Genomic DNA, 17,348 nt, shown 5'->3' on the forward strand with positions numbered 1-17,348 from the left:
TTCATCGCCCAGCTCTAGGTTTTCCCGCCGAACTGGTGCCACCAAGTTGGAAGCACACAACTATCATTTCACATCCGGCTTGGACAGTGTTTCATCTCAAAATATCACGATAAACAACTTAGAGGCCTTGCTCCGCACCCAGTAGTGAGATGCCATGTTCAATGCCATCGAGATCCCACTGTTACGTTTGAAAAACAATCCACAACAATAATGTTGTGGCCACATTCTAGGCAACACATCTTAAATTGTAATGTGAAATTGAAAATGTTCGGTTGAAGGAGTTATATTTTCAATTCTTTCGAACAACCCATTCAGTTATCATATGGTTATGATGTTATAATGGACCAGACGTGGCCTTGGTTGTCTCATGGGCAGCCATGAAGGAAGAGGGGGGAGGGGGACGGGGGAAATCAGGCACAGTGTGTTCGAAAATTCCACGTAGGACATGCAGATGAAAAAAAACTGAGATGGCTTTTGAAGGAATTCCGCACAGTGAATCTGTGGTATTCAGCTAGGTGAGCACACACACACACACCTCGCTCGCAGAGTATTGGTCATGTGCTTTCAAAACGCTGTGGCCCGCATGGAAACAAAAAGCAACAAATTGGATTCTAAGGAGGGGGAGCCGGACCCTTTAATCATCCAGAACTGACAGCTTTAAAGAAAAAAACAAGCCAGCAAACGGAGCATTTCCACATTTTTAGGTTTGAGAAGAGTACTGTAGTTGGGAAAACTCAGCTGGATGTGGATTTTTAAGTGATTCTGCAGTAATGTGCAGGGAACAGCTTTTAAAATGTAACAGCACATTTCATTATGATCCTTTCACAAAAACAGTTGCCTCGTTCGCAGAGCCGACAGTTTGACTCTTGATGCGGCTCGGTGTTGAGTAGGAGAACGCCGAATAAAAAAAAAAAAAAAAAAAAACAGCAGCAAAAGAAAAACTGGATTTAAAATCACTTTCTAAGTATCAGCACGAGTCTTACCGTATGTTCACACCAAAAGCAGGCTCTGGCTGCCCTGCCAAGGACGCTGTCGAAGTTTGTGGACACTCTGTGACGTAGATAAAATAGGCGGTTAGAAGTGGATTCGGAATGCCTGGTCTTTGAAAACGTTATTTAATCCTTCGGGGGTCGAGAGCTTCGCTGGCGAAGCTCGCCATGCTTAGAATGAGGTGGTCGTGTATTTAGATAAATATCTTTGTGAGTTTTTAAATCACATGAGCATGATAAACATATTGACAGAAACTTTATACTTTCCTATGTGCCCACTAGGGCTGGGCGATTTTACGATTACGATGTTATTCACGATATAAAATCTCTACGATTAGAAATTAGACACGTACGATATGCCTACGATAAGCCTACGCCTTCAATAAAATTACTTCATCCCAAGTTGACAGACACGCGAATAGCCAATCATAACTAAACAGTACCGCACGTAACCAATCAGTTGGAAGAGAGCCACGTCAAGTTAGGTTGCGTGCACACACAAACACGTGTAGCAGCAACGCACAGCATGGCTGTGGTGAAGTTTGCAGGAGCGCGGCATTTCTCCAACAAAGCGTGAAACAAAGCGATTATAAAAATGAGCGAGAAGCCGACTGACCGGAGTTCTGAACAGGAAAGTCAGAGCGCTGCCCTGGAGGACATCGTTGAAAAGAAGGGCCAGAGATCTTCGGTTGTGTGGAGGTATTTCCGATATTTAAAATCGGACATACAACAGTGTTACACAAAACCTTAAACACACTGACCGTAAACAGGATAAAATGTATCCGCCATAGTTTGGGCTATTTGGAGGTAAAACTTGTTGGGAGATGGCACACGGATTTTATGCACTTCGGATGATTCAGGACAGCGATTCATTTCAATCTTGAGAACTGCGACACTGATGATGAGCGGTGCCTTTTTTTTTTTTTTTTAAACTTTGACTCGATCCAGCCGAAGATCAACTCAAGTGTAAATATTTTTTTCTAGTTATTATGAGCAGATCGGTTGATATGCACGCGCTGTAGTTCATACACAGGAAAAATGACTGAGCAATTTTTCCAGAGTTAAAAAAAATAGTTAAGGTTAACTGAAGTCATTTTTAAACTTGCTTTATTTCTTAATTAACGTGTTATTCGGTTGTTTTTGGTTTTAGTAACCTTATCATGACTCATATTGGCAACTAATTGCAATTAAATATTATACTCATCGGCCTATTCGGTTTTTAGCCGTGTTGAATTTAGTTCGTTTGGTCCACGGCAGGCGTCGCTTATCCGCACGATCTTCACGAGACTTGTGTGAGACTTTGAACGGTGAAGTGTCAGCGCTGCCATTTTGAAAACTGTTTTCCAAACGAAATATTGCATAAAAACAAGTTTAAATGACGATTACTGCCTACTTTTTTAAAACTTTCCTGATTGCTATCAAAACAAATAAAACTTCCGGCTTGATTACATCAGCGTTCGAAAGAGGGCGCGCGCGTCTTTTGACAATGTTGGCAGATGTCGGTCACTTTGATTTCCACTGTACGTTTTACTTCCGTCCTACAAGGTCTCGCACAGGTCTCAACGAATCTCGTTTATGGCCATTGCTTTGATATATGGACTGATGTATTACAGAGCATATTTCAAACACTCATGACTTGCTATAGCAGCGACAAAATAGCTATCAAAAATGCATTCGTACATTTAATAAAATGAGATTTAGAATTTTGCTAATAAAAAAAATTGCCTTCAGTTCTCCTTTAATTTTGCTCTATTTTGAGTTTAGAGTGTAAAATTAGAGTAATTGTGTAACAGAGTAGGTTGTGGCTCTGAACTGAGTAAAATAGTACAAGAGTTAATTTCAACACACACTGAAGAGTCAAATACTAGATAAATGATATTGTAAAAAGCAGTTTTCGAACGGTATTGGAACGCGTGAAAAAATAGGACCTTACCCATTGTGACATACCGTTTTCATCACTTGACCTGATGGGATTAAGAGTTGACAGTGGGAGGGGTTTTCACTCTTCTCATTGAATGGAATGGAATTTTTTACCCTTCTCAATGAACACCCCTCCCACTGCCAACTCTTTATCCCAAAACAGGACAAAGTTTTTGATGGCCAGTTAATTGGCCAAATCAATGGTGCAGATTTAAGTTTTTGTGCTTGAGACATTCCGAAGACTGAACAGAAATCACCTCAAGTGATTAAAACGGTTTAACAGAATGGGTAAAGTCATGTTTTATTCACACATTCCAACACAGTCCTAAAACTGCTTTTTACAACATCTTCATTTATCTGTTTTTTTTTTTAAAGTACAGTCATGACATCCATACTACATATTATTGTAGCTGAATGCAAATAAGTCATATGACTTTAAAAATACTGCTTATAGGGTAGTCACACACGAGGCGGAATGAGCCGGAATGAAAATTCTTCATATATTCCGGGATATTCGAAGTGCATTCTAAAAATTCTGACTGCACTCCAAACACTTGGGCCCATTCTTGTGGCCGGCCCGAATGTTTTGCTCATGCTCTAAACATTCGAGGTGCATTCGAAGAGGAGAAATATCAAACGGCATTCGAACTGTAGTCTAACTGCATTCTAAATATTCTTACGCCATTCCAACAGCATTCGAAACATTCTGATCGTGTTCGAGGGAAAAGTTGAAATGGCAAGCCACTTCAAATCCTGCCAGAACGTCCCGAATGAGCCGGAATGCCGTCGGAATGAAAATTCTTCGTATATTCCGGGATATTCGAAGTACATTAAGTATTCGTGCTACATTCTCTTTGAATTCTTAGTCATTCGAAACATATTCGGCGGCTATTCCGGGATCGTTCTGACTGCATTTGAGGTGAATTCGTACAGCATTCGAGGTTGAAGTGTAAACAAACAGTTGGCTTGATTCTCACTTGTGTTGGCTCTTATCTCTCAGCTAAATCATTCACAAAGATCATGAGAAACCCCTTTAAAGACCTGGATCTCAGTTCAACAAGATGGAGAAGTGATCACGGCGCATTGTAACTGTATGGCTGGGGAAGAATTTTGTTGCGACGTTCATGCATATGGACTTTGTGAGGAGTAAACAAAGAAACAGCTGGGGACTTTAGCGCTTCATGAGTAAAAAAAAAAAAAAAAAAGTACTGTAAAATAACGACACACAGCAAGAAAAGTACTTGGAAAACACTAATGCCATAGCTGAGAGGGAAATACAAACCTTTCACCAAGTGATCACTGCAAACTCGAGCGCGCTTCGACTCGGCTCCCTTCGATTTCAGTGAAAAGGTTCGAAAGCCACCTTTCTCGATGTCTTTTTGTGAAATCCTACACTACCGTTCAAAAGTTTGGGGTCACCCAGACAATTTTGTGTTTTCCATGAAAAGTCACACTTTTATTTACCACCATAAGTTGTAAAATGAATAGAAAATATAGTCAAGACATTTTTCTGGCCATTTTGAGCATTTAATGGACCCCACAAATGTGATGCTCCAGAAACTCAATCTGCTCAAAGGAAGGTCAGTTTTATAGCTTCTCTAAAGAGCTCAACTGTTTTCAGCTGTGCTAACATGATTGTACAAGGGTTTTCTAATCCTCCATTAGCCTTCTGAGGCAATGAGCAAACACATTGTACCATTAGAACACTGGAGTGAGAGTTGCTGGAAATGGGCCTCTATACACCTATGGAGATATTGCACCAAAAACCAGCAGCTAGAATAGTCATTTACCACATTAGCAATGTATAGAGTGGATTTCTGATTAGTTTAAAGTGATCTGCATGGAAAAGAACAGTGCTTTTCTTTCAAAAATAAGGACATTTCAAAGTGACCCCAAACTTTTGAACGGTAGTGTACATTCGTTCACCCTTTATTAGTTCACGGGGAACCCTGAAGAAACTTATCAGTTTCACGGTTTGATCAATTCGGACAACCTAAAACAACACAAGCGTAAAGCATTTTTCATGCGAGCAATGCACCTTCTCCGTACAAACGCTTTGTCAACTGAGCTTTGGTAGACCACCAGCTAAAGGTTTCAATAACTAATGAGGCGGCTGGAACATCACATGAAACCCAACAACAACCCCCTGTGCACTTCGTGACGGGGGATAAAAAAGCCATTTTTACCATTTGACCATGTACTTGTCTAATGTTAGCTAGGTTCAACAACCTTGTAACATATTACCGCGTGTTGGCCTAGTGGTTAGCGTGTCCGCCTCTCGATCGCGAGTTCTACTCACGGTCGGGTCATACCTAAGACCATCATAAAAATGGTACCTACTGCCGTCTGGCAAGGCACGCCGCAATACAGGTGCGAGTGGGGAGTCAAACTCTCACGGTTACCAGAGGACTAGCCGCCCACTGTAACCCTAGCTATGTAATAGGCGAGAGGCTGAGGGCTACGGAAACAGAGATCGGCGCCGCCCTATGCGCCACATGGCGTGGGAAGGACTTTGTAACACATTAAACGTTCTCTATTTACTGTGACGGAAAGCAAGGTCGTCTGAGCGAACATCTCATGTCTGTCAATATTGAGGACATCACAACACCTGCGCAAATTATTCCAGATTCGCATGTTGATTGGCTGCTTTCTTTTTGGTGTTTTGAGTGATAACTTGTACAAGTATACTCCAATGATTTTGTGCACCTTCACAGAAAAGGCGTACCGGTAAATATTGACAGGTCTGGTTTTACAATACAACCTGCGATAATCATCACTGGATAACATGGCAGTAGAACATCTTGTAGAGATAATACTGTTCTATCACACAAGCCAATTTGCCATTTTTATTTATTGATTTTTAGATGCGCGTGTGCGCGAGAGAGAAAAAGAAAGATAGGGATTGATGTGTTTTCTGTATTGCATCATTTATCTGTTGGAGTTAGAGTAATTGCGCCTGGCATGTTTACTGCAAAAAGAGAGAAAGGCATTTCTTTTCTTTTCGGTCACCAATTTGTGGGGGGAAAAGCAGGCTAACAGTGAGATTTGAGCATTTTGCCTACTGTGCTGATGATCACAAAGAAGCAACAGAAAATAAACAATCATGGTGCAATAGTTGCCATAAATCCGGTCACGGCAAAATAAGCAACACCAGCAATTTGTCGAAGTACTTGGCCAGCGAGCATCTCAAACGCCACCAGGATCTGAAAAGTCAACAGGTTCACTCATAAGCTCATATATTAATTCCATAACCATGTTTTTATATGAGGAATCGTTTTTCGGTCCAGAGAATTCATTCATATCTTCACAATTGACAACGCAAAAGACATCATCTGCAACGACTACCTTCATTGTTTCATTTTACATGCCTCATTTTTAATATCGACATTAAACACGAAGAAATCTTCCTGAACCATTCTGCCAACCCAGACCACATTCCTGTCCTTAGCTGGGCCTCAAAGCAAGAGCTGTTTTCATGTATCTGTGAAGATACTCAGTCATCCAGGTACATAGTAATCTGTGGTTGGTAGAAGAGAGCAACTGGACTTGCTTGAAAAGTCTTGAAGATGTTTCGCCTCTCGTCCGAAAGGCATCCTCAGTTCTGTCTGTCTAATAGGGAGTATCAAGTATTTATCCTCTCATGGATCATCATAGAATCCGAATCAGAATGCTGATGGCTGCATTGTAGGTGGCCGATGACACCCACCTCTGTTCAGTGATGGTCGTTCCAGGTTGACAAAAATGAACGATCCTCTCTGGCTAAGGCTACGTTTACATTAGACCGTATCTGTCTCGTTTTCTTCGCGGATGCACTGTCCGTTTACATTAAACCGCCTGGAAACGCCAGGAAACGGGAATCCGCCAGCGTCCACGTATTCAATCCAGATCGTGTCAGCTCCGGTGCTGTGTAAACACTGAGGATACGCAGATACGCTGTGCTGAGCTCTAGCTGGTGTCTCATTGGACAACGTCACTGTGACATCCACCTTCCTGATTCGCTGGCGTTGGTCATGTGACGCGACTGCTGAAAAACGGCGCGGACTTCCGCCTTGTATCACCTTTCATTAAAGAGTATAAAAGTATGAAAATACTGCAAATACTGATGCAAATACTGCCCATTGTGTAGTTATGATTGTCTTTAGGCTTGCCATCCTTCCACTTGCAAGTGGTAAGTGATATGCGCTGGGATCGCACACACAGCGGCTCAGTCCCGAATCACAGCTTGTTCACTTCACTCGCGCGCTCTGTGAGCTGCGCAAGGCCGGAGTGCGCACCCTCCAGAGGGCACTCGCTGTTCAGGGCGGAGTGATTTGGAGCGCAGGATGCCTGCGGAGCCGAGCATATCCGTGTATTGGTGTTGCTGTGTGCACGCGAATCGTGTATTGGTGTTGCTGTGTGCACACTAATCGTTTTAAAAACGTTAATCTGATGATCCGCTGATACGGTCTAATGTAAACATGGGCTAAGATGTCTGCCAGTTTTCTGGAAGTCCTCTCATACTCCCGCACCAGTCGAAAGGAACTCATCCCAAAGTGCGTAGAAACATCTGTGAAGATACTCAGTCATCCAGGTACGTAGTAATCTGTGGTTGGTAGAAGAGCAACTGGACTTGCTTGAAAAGTCTTGAAGACGTTTCGCCTCTCGTCCGAAAGGCATCCTCAGTTCTGTCTGTCTAATAGCGAGTATCAAGTATTTATCCTCTCATGGATCATCATAGAACCATGTGGTGCATGATGATCAACCATCTCCGCTTTGGTCCAGAACTTCGGTTTGCTCGTTCAGATGCAATTCTGCAAACCTAAAACATGATCCAAATTCTTTTCGGAGAAAAGGAGCTTTATCTTAGCCACCCTTCCATCAAAGTCATACTCGTTCGGTTTGGTTTCTGATCGTGCGGTCATGAACAAATATTTAATGTGCTTACAGAGGCCTGGAGGTCAGATGATGCAAATCTTGGCTTTTTCTTTTATATCTCTTGAGCATTAAACTGTCTGACCTCTGACTGCATTTCACTGGGACGCCCACTCCTGGGAAGATTGGCAACGGTCTTGAAGGCTCTCCATTTGTAAACAAGCCTTCTCATTGTAGCATGGTGAATTTCAAATCGTTTGGAGATGGCCTTATAACCTTTCCCAGACTGATGAGCAGCAACAGTTGCTTTCTGTTTGCTCGTTGTGCCATGTCATGTGACATTTAACGTGAAAAATGTGCTTCCATTTCAATTTTGCAAAACACTGCTTTATCGGATCATCTGGAAAAAAAAACCACAATCACGCAAAAATATTTTTTTGTGGTATTTGAAGCCTTTTTTCCGTTTTCATTGCTCGTTTTTAGTTCACGATTTCAAATCGTTTCCCCGAAGCAGGTTAACTGAAACACGGCTTCGAAGGTCATAGCTGAAGTCCTTTCTTCTTGGCATGATGTAGACGTATGTACACCCGAGCGCTCCCAAACACTCTGCTACACGTCTTGAAAACCTACCTGCTAATTATTCTAATACCCTGTCCACACTAGGGATTTTGTACCGATACGAAACTACTTTCGTACCGCAATACCTGTCCACACTAGCAACTATACTGGTACTGTAGCGGTATAACCGTATCGGTACGAAACCCACAAATGTATAGGTTTCGTACCGGTACAATACCGGTACTGTAACGCTTCGCTGTATCGATACAAATATAATGCGCATGCACAATGAACCATTCCTACGTCTTCCGGCAATACGCCCGTGCTTTCCAGCTGTAAATAAAACATCAAAATAGCTCAAAACGACCGTGGAGCTACATGGAGCAAAGAAAGGGGGGAGAAAGGGAGGGAGAGGGGAAAAGGGAGAGAAAGGGAGGGAAGAGAAGGGAAGAGGGAGAAAGTGAGGGGGGAGAAAGGGCGATTCATTTTCTTTGTTTCTTTCTCAACTGCCTCGCGCATTTTATACAATTCGACTGAATAAATGACCACCAGAAATACAGACTGTACATTGACAACAAAAAGCACACACATTGTTTCATCCGCCATATTCTCAGAAGGAAGTTACTCGGTAACCACGGAAACATTTCGCGCACGCGCATTTCAACTACCGTGAAAGAAAGCCACAAACATTTCTCGCTAGTGTGGACAGATGCACTAAACTGTACCGGTGTACTTTGTATCGATACAGTTATACCACTATCGTACCGGTACAAGTGTGAACACAGCATCAGTGTTTGTGGCAGTAGGAAGGGTGTACTTACCCCCCTGCCGCCAATCTTTTTTCTGAATGTTGGTTTATTTTGGGGGGAAAAAAATAAAAAAATAACCACATATTGAAATCTGCTGTGATTTCACACTGAAGAATTAAACTGGGAAAACGGTGCACTTTTTCTTTCTTCCATGACTGTATGCATTTCAAACAGGATGTGACTGTTAATAAATACATCTGTTTTGCATTCCCGAGTTTGTTGAGCAATTTCAACATAATGACCTCACTTATTATCTTAACAGCATCCAGCCCAATTAGGTCACCAAACAAAGTTTCCATTGAGCCCACTGGGTCATTTGGTATGGGGGATGGGGGGGGGGGGGGGGGGGTAAGAGAGACACACACACACACACACACACACACACACACACAGAGAGAGAGAGAGAGAAAGAGAGAGAGGGTTGTACTAGTCAATGAACTTCTCAACTATACTAAAATACACCCCAAAGCAAGTCCATAAAAGCTATTAAAGGCTTTTGACTTCAGTCATACTGAGGGAAATGAAATTTGGGGGGGGGGGTTTCACAAAAAGGTACCGTTTTTCATTTGTCACATATCTACAACATGCCACACTGCAAAGCAAAACGCTCATTACACGTCCCTCATGTGATCTCTTTAATGAGAAGCAATTAAAAGCTAAAGGCTTGAGCAATGAAAAGCAACACATCGCTGGGTTTCCACTGCAGCGTTGGGCAAAATAGAAACTATTTAAAAAAAAAGTTGCCAAAAAACACACTTGCGAATGGTCTGAGTTTCCAGTGAGTGATGTTATGTTATGTGATTAAAGCCAGGTTTTCTGCTTTCGAGACAGCTATTCAGATCTCGGAGATCAGATTTTTGGCACATGATTTTGATTGCATTCACTGCAATAGCCATGATAGTGTTTAACTGAATGCAAAAAAAAAAGTTTCCATTTCAATTTTACGTAATATTGCTTTGTTGAATCCCCCAACCCACCCAAAAAAAAAAAAAAAAAACCCGTCATGTGAGCATACAGTGGTGCTTGAAAGTTTGTGAACCCTTTAGAATTTTCTATATTTCTGCATAAATATGACCTAAAGCATTGTCAGATTTTCACACAAGTCCTAAAAGTAGATAAAGAGAACCCAGTTAAACAAATGAGACAAAAATATTATACTTGGTCATTTATTTATTGAGGAAAATGATCCAATATTACAGATCTGTGAGTGGCAAAAGTATGTGAACCTCTAGGATTCCTGAAATTAGAGTCAGGCGTTTTCAATCAGTGGGATGACAATCAGGTGTGAGTGGGCACCCTGTTTTATTTAAAGAACAGGGATCTATCAAAGTCTGATCTTCACAACACATGTTTGTGGAAGTGTATCATGGCACGAACAAAGGAGATTTCTGAGGACCTCAGAAAAAGCGTTGTTGATGCTCATCAGGCTGGAAAAGGTTACAAAACCATCTCTAAAGAGTTTGGACTCCACCAATCCACAGTCAGACAGATTGTGTACAAATGGAGGAAATTCAAGACCATTGTTACCCTCCCCAGGAGTGGTCGACCAACAAAGAGCACTCCAAGAGCAAGGCATGTAATAGCCGGCGAGGTCACAAAGGATGCCAGGGTAACGTCCAAGCAACTGAAGGCCTCTCTCACATTGGCTAATGTTAATGTTCATGAGTCCACCATCAGGAGAACACTGAACAACAATGGTGTGCATGGCAGGGTTGCAAGGAGAAAGCCACTGCTCTCCAAAAAGAACATTGCTGCTCGTCTGCAGTTTGCTAAAGATCATGTGGACAAGCCAGAAGGCTATTGGAAAAATGTTTTGTGGATGGATGAGACCAAAATAGGACTTTTTGGTTTAAATGAGAAGCGTTATGTTTGGAGAAAGGAAAACACTGCATTCCAGCATAAGAACCTTATCCCATCTGTGAAACATGGTGGTGGTAGTATCATGGTTTGGGCCTGTTTTGCTGCATCTGGGCCAGGACAGCTTGCCATCATTGATGGAACAATGAATTCTGAATTATACCAGCGAATTCTAAAGGAAAATGTCAGAACATCTGTCCATGAATGGAATCTCAAGAGAAGGTGGGACAACGACCCTAAGCACACAAGTCGTTCTACCAAAGAATGGTTAAAGAAGAATAAAGTTAATGTTTTGGAATGGCCAAGTCAAAGTCCTGACTTTAATCCAATGGAAATGATGTGGAAGGACCTGAAGCGAGCAGTTCATGTGAGGAAACCCACCAACATCCCAGAGTTGAAGCTGTTCTGTACGGAGGAATGGGCTAAAATTCCTCCAAGCTGGTGTGCAGGACTGATCAACAGTTACCGGAAACATTTAGTTGCAGTTACTTTTGCCACTCACAGATACAGTGGTGCTTGAAAGTTTGTGAACCCTTTAGAATTTTCTATATTTCTGCATAATTATAACCTAAAACATCATCAGATTTTCACACAAGTCCTAAAAGTAGATAAAGAGAACCCAGGTAAACAAATGAGACAAAAATATTATACTTGGTCATTTATTTACTGAGGAAAATGATCCAATATTACATATCTGTGAGTGGCAAAAGTATGTGAACCTTTGCTTTCAGTATCTGGTGTGACCCCCTTGTGCAGCAATAACTGCAACTAAACGTTTGCGGTAACTGTTGATCAGTCCTGCACACCGGCTGTCGATATGTTAACACTTCTGAACAGAAATATGAAACTGTTTAAGACTTCCAATAATAATAATAATAATAATAATAATAGACGCAGTTCAGGTTGTAATTATAGAAGTCTGTACTGCGCAAAACATACTGCCACATTTGTGGCCTGTTGGAGCATTACATAGCCATCAAAACACTTTTTACCTTGAAGTGAGTTTATTTTGCCAGCGGAACATATGGCATAAGCAATTTATTTGAGAAAACAGAACTGTGGTGGTGTGCAAATTGGGACAGGATAATACTGAGTTAAATAATGCACTGAAAATTTTAAATATGCCACATGTGTGTTCTAAAGTGTTAAGTCCTTGTGGACAATGTGAATTAATAACACTTTTTCGTAAAAGCCTGTTGTCAACTCCAGGTCTATATCCTGCAACGTTTGGGCATATCCATATGTCTCGGACCATGGTCATGAGAAACAAGCTCTCGCATCCCTTCCAGCTCGGTGAGCTCACATACCCACATTAGTACATTCCTACCGTAGGTACACGGTGTTTGCTTTTGGACGCACTTCCAGCGTCAGAATACTTGCCCACTCTGCCTCCTGCACACTAATGTGAACCTGAACCCCATCGTTCTCACACACACTTGGAACAATGTAATGAGCCAGCAGAAGTAGCGAAGAATTTATTCGGATAAAATGCACACCCACCTGGGACTTGATTGGTGCTACAGCGTTGGATGCAACGTGGGAAACTTGGACAGCAGAGCCAGGAATCAAACAGAGCTCTGAAGAGACAGACTTCCCTTTCCGAAAAATGATCCAGTCTGAATTGATCCTTAAAATGTTCTCTCATGCATTAAAAAAAAAAAAACCTTAGTGGAGCTGCTGGATGGACCACTTCCACCATCTCATGAGTCCTACTTTAATTTAACCACATTAGTCAACTTGGTCTGAGCAGAGCATCCTTGCCTAACTCTGCACAGCCCATTGCATCCACTCCTAAACACACAGAGCAAGCGAGTGAGCGAGCGAGCGAGAGAGAGCACAGAGAGGAATAACTATATAAGGTCTTTACTTCTCGACTCTAAACACTTAAAGACTGTTTACTCTCAGCTTTCCCTCAGCTCTCCTTTTTAAGACAACGCCTCGTGAAGCTCCTTCATGTCTGCTTGAGAGCGCTGCTGGAGGAGACCTGCTACCCCATGGGCTGCTTGAATTACGAGTGGGGCTGCAAGAGGATCTCACAAGCTCCTTATTCGTTTCATTTATTTATGTTACAAATTAACATCAGAAATATCAAAGCAGGACTGTGTGCGCCAATGTTTTGAAATGGTCCTGGAAGTCACACTCAAAAACAAGCCATGTTTAAATTAGGGGTGTGCAAAAATATCGATACGGCGATATATCGCGATACTTTGTCTTCCGATTCAATATCGATACTCAAAATTTGAATATCTATATTTTTTCAAATAATAAAATCATGTTTCAGACGGGTTGTAAATCCAGTACGACTTCCGCACCTCCGCTCCGCGAGGTGTCGCTGTGCCGCTACCTCATTGCAAGGCACTCTTCGTCTTCTCTTTTTTCCCCGGCGGTTGCAGTGAGGAAAAAAAAACAGGCAAGCATGGCTGTTAACGTAAACCTAGAGACGCCGCCGAACTTTAAGGCAGATGTTTGGAGGCACTTTGGATTCCAAAGGAAAGGAGGAAAAAAAAAAACAAAAAAAAAAAAACAGTGAGCCGGACAAAGAGAATGCACTTTGCAAAACCTGTTTCGCTCCAATTAAATTAAGATGCTCCAATTAAGATGCCCACTGCACTTTTCAATGTGTTTCAGACAGTGTGTTGTTCCTGCAAAATAAGCACAAGTGAAATGTTCTCAGGTACATGTTCTCAAGTTTACAAAGAACAAATTGATATTAGTGTTAGCACTGAAATGTATGTGCAGTCTGCAGTGCAAGTTTTAAGTTTTCATAAAACAATTTGATTCTGCTTGTTAAGCAGCACTGATGTGTCCATGCTTACAGAAAAGTTGAGAATACTAGCACAGAAATGGGAATTTTCTGTATGTTGTAGTGAAGCAACTCTTGGTTTTGCCAGCAGTGGAATAGAGACAAATATATGTCTGGCAAGAGTGTGTAGTTATGTATGTGAAATGTAATTTTACAGTTGTCAATAAATTCTGATTTTCTTCAGTGACACAGATATCGTGATGTGGTTGAAATTTCCTGCAATATATCGATTATTGCAGAATCGCTGTACCGTGATATTATCGTTATCGTGGGCAAAATATCGCCATAGTATCGTATCGTGAGGCATCTGGTGATACCCAGCCCTAGTTTAAATGAACAGTGCGTGTGTTATTTTAGACTTTCAATAATCTGGCAGATGAAAAATGAACAAATGTCCCCATCCATCAAACGCCACTAGACAAGCTCGTGTTGTGCCTCAAATCAGCTACCTATAGACTAAATCAAGAACGTTAGTGAGTACAAATGCTAACCGGACACTGTCGCCTCACAGCAAGAAGGTTCTGGGTTCGAGCCCAGCGGCTGACGGGGGCCTTTCTGTGTGGAGTTTGGATGTTCGCTCCGTGTCTGCGTGGGTTTCCTCCGAGTGCTCCGGTTTCCCCCACGGTTCAAAGACGTGATTAGGCTGAAGTGCGCTTGAGCAGTGTGCTCATTGCTCGCTGCTTCAGATGCGTTAAATGCAGAGGATGAATGTCACTGTGCTTGATTGTGCATGGGACAAATAAAGGCTTCTTCTTCTTTTCCTATTACATTTAGTATCTGAATTTTAAAGTGCATTTTCTGGACCAATTTCGTGGTTTTTTTTTTTTAATATGAAAGTACACGCTCATCCAGAAGGGTAATTTTGCACAAGGCCATCTGTCTACAGCAGAAAAAAATAAAATCAAACGAGTCTGGAAAAATCCCAAGGGAGTCTGGAGCCAGATTCGTGACGTTACCTGCGGAAGTGCCAGCAGGCTGCGAGAGCTTTGCACGGTTTCAGTGCACAGCCTGTGTAGACCAAGCGCTCCCATTTCTCTCTCTCCGTCCGGTCTTTTGGAAAACGCTGAGCACTAATCCCATCATGATTGGTGTTGCTACACCCTCCTACGATACATCTGTTAACCATTTTAATAATTGCATGATAACACTGAAGAAATTTGCAGAAGAGCAATTCCAGCGTTATGGACGTGACACTTGAACTCAAAATGGCAACAAATGACCCAGTGCATGTTTTATTGTCTCCCAGTATTTAAACAGGTGTTGCACATTTTAAGGCTGTACCATACTGGAGAAGTGATAGAACAAGAACAATTCCCATAGTACATCTAGGGCATGCCAGAAAATGCCAATAAAAGATGCGTTATGGATGTGACAGAAAAAGTATCACTTTTCTTGGGTGACTGTACATTTTTATCAAACTCTGTGAAATTGTAAACCTAATGTCGAAATGGAGATATCCATTTGATAGAGGGGTCCAAGGTGAATATTAAAAAATCTTTGTTTAAAATATTTTGTATTTCATGCAGAGTTTCGGAAGGAAAAGTCAGCGTTATGGATGTGACGAAATTCCGTTATGGATGTGACGCGTCTGAAATAGACATGGCATATGTTTAGAAAATCAGCAATTTAACCACCATAACCCTTTGAAAAACTCTAAATATCAGCTAAAACTATCAAAGTTCTTAAATAATATTTAGGATGGCTATAGTTTTGCTGTTTTGTGGATTTTAGCATACATTTCTGTGGCTTGTGGCAATAATATAGAATTGTACATGATCAAAGTTGATTTTAGCTTGGGTTTTACATTATAAGAAAGAAAGACTGACAGTGACATATTAGGTTGGTTACAAATTGGTTCAACTTATTCACATCTGTAAAATACAGGCCTAGGTGAGATCTCTGGGAGTGGTTTTGATGTATTACATGTTGCTTTATTTTTGCATGGTGAGGTTGACATTTACATGGAATTGCCCAGAAAACCACCAGGTCGTTTTCTCATAAACAAACCAGCGCTGACGTAGGATTCAGAAGGAGGCGTCCCGCACGCGACGTCACGAAAATCAGTGTTTGCCGGGAAATCCAAATGCCAAGTTTTTTCAGAGGCGGACCAATTTGCCTCAAATCGCTCGATTTCAACTGAATTTTTCTGGTATTGCGCAAGGTAAAAAAAATTGCAGAGAATGCAGAATGTTACACATATTTGACCAAAGTTTAATATTAAACAGGAGAATTACATTGAGCTTGCTCCTGAATTTACCCGTGATATGCACTTTAAAAACCTCTCATGTAGCCTTCAAACCTACCGAAAGGTCTGTAGTGTGTACCGGTCTCCTGCATCAAACAAATCACGACAACGGTGGAAAGTTTTAGAAGAACAGAGCTCATCAGCTTGTTCAGCATTGTACAATTAAAAGTATTTTACGTACAACTGTTATACTTGGAAACCTGATTCAAAGGAGTGTTTTGGCTGTGATGTGCTGTCGAGCGGATGTCGCTTTTACATCTGCTGGATGTACACAAGATATGCAGCAAGTGTGTGAACAACAGAAGTTGTTTTGTATCTGGAATTTGCAGGGACTTTTTTTTTTTTTGCAGAACAATGGCAGGTAATCAACAAACGGTACACATTGAACAAGAATACAAGAAATGTATTTACAAAACAGACATGCTTAAGAAACGCGCTGTCAGGTAAGCTCATTCAGAAACCACGCATTTCCATACCGTGAGCACTGGTGGCACAAGTCTATTGCCAATTACTGAAGGACTGAAAAATGTAACGCCTTATGCGCGCTGCTCTCACAGATGGAAAGGAACAACAGATTCCATTGTTTATCACCTTGCACAAAATATTATTCTTTCACAGTGAACACAAGGACTTCAAAAGTGTTTGAATGGCCTTTTTAAAAAAGCTCTGCCCACACTGTACAGTCAACGCCAGAACAAAACTGCAACCAAATGCAACAAATCATTTTCAGTAAACCACAGACCGTGGGCTGAGCCGCACCACTGGGCCCAGGATGAGTGAATTTGACATAAGAGTAATCTTTACCTGGAACAAAACGTGATGTGCGTCACTACAGACATATGGAATCAATTTTCTGCCAAAATGTTCATACAATACTTTTGAAATATCAAACAAAACGATAAATCAAAATTAAAATAAATAAATAATTTAAAAAGTCTTTTTTTTTTTTTAGACTGGCAAACAAATTATTCGTGTAATCGTGCAAAATATCAGTCTATTACTCTTCAGAAACCTTTTATTTTTGTTCCGCGGCTTTCTCAGTTTTGTTTGACGCAATTTATTTTGGTTGCGATTCCAGCTTTCTCGTTTGCGCTCCCTGACTTTTTGCTTGCAGTTTTGGCACAAACTTCCCGTGTGGGTGGGCTGTCCAGGAATGCACTCCCATTGGCTAACTTGTGTTTGACTGACAGCTACGCTCAGCCATTCCCTACTCGGATTCTGGCGGACTGTTTGACGAGTGACCGATCCATTGACGGTAAACAAGGATCGAGTGGACTTCAGTGGCGACTATGATATTGAATTAATTCAACAAAGTG

General features: G+C 41.5%; 1 protein-coding gene across 2 annotated transcripts in view; it reads right to left on the reverse strand.

Annotated features, from left to right (window-relative positions):
- The window catches only part of peak1 (pseudopodium-enriched atypical kinase 1), a 223,610-nt gene that overhangs the window by 127,769 nt on the left and 78,493 nt on the right, over positions 1–17,348 (reverse strand). The window contains exon 1 of one of the 2 annotated variants that reach the window (XM_060914373.1): positions 12,485–12,555. The exons of the other annotated variant lie outside the window; for it this stretch is intronic. The gene's annotated coding sequence lies outside the window, so the exon portion shown is untranslated. Of the gene's footprint in view, positions 1–12,484; positions 12,556–17,348 lie in introns of those variants that run through there. 2 annotated transcript variants of the gene reach the window in all.

Source organism: Neoarius graeffei, chromosome 2 (assembly GCF_027579695.1).
Source record: "Neoarius graeffei isolate fNeoGra1 chromosome 2, fNeoGra1.pri, whole genome shotgun sequence".
Taxonomy (NCBI): Eukaryota; Metazoa; Chordata; class Actinopteri; order Siluriformes; family Ariidae; genus Neoarius; species Neoarius graeffei.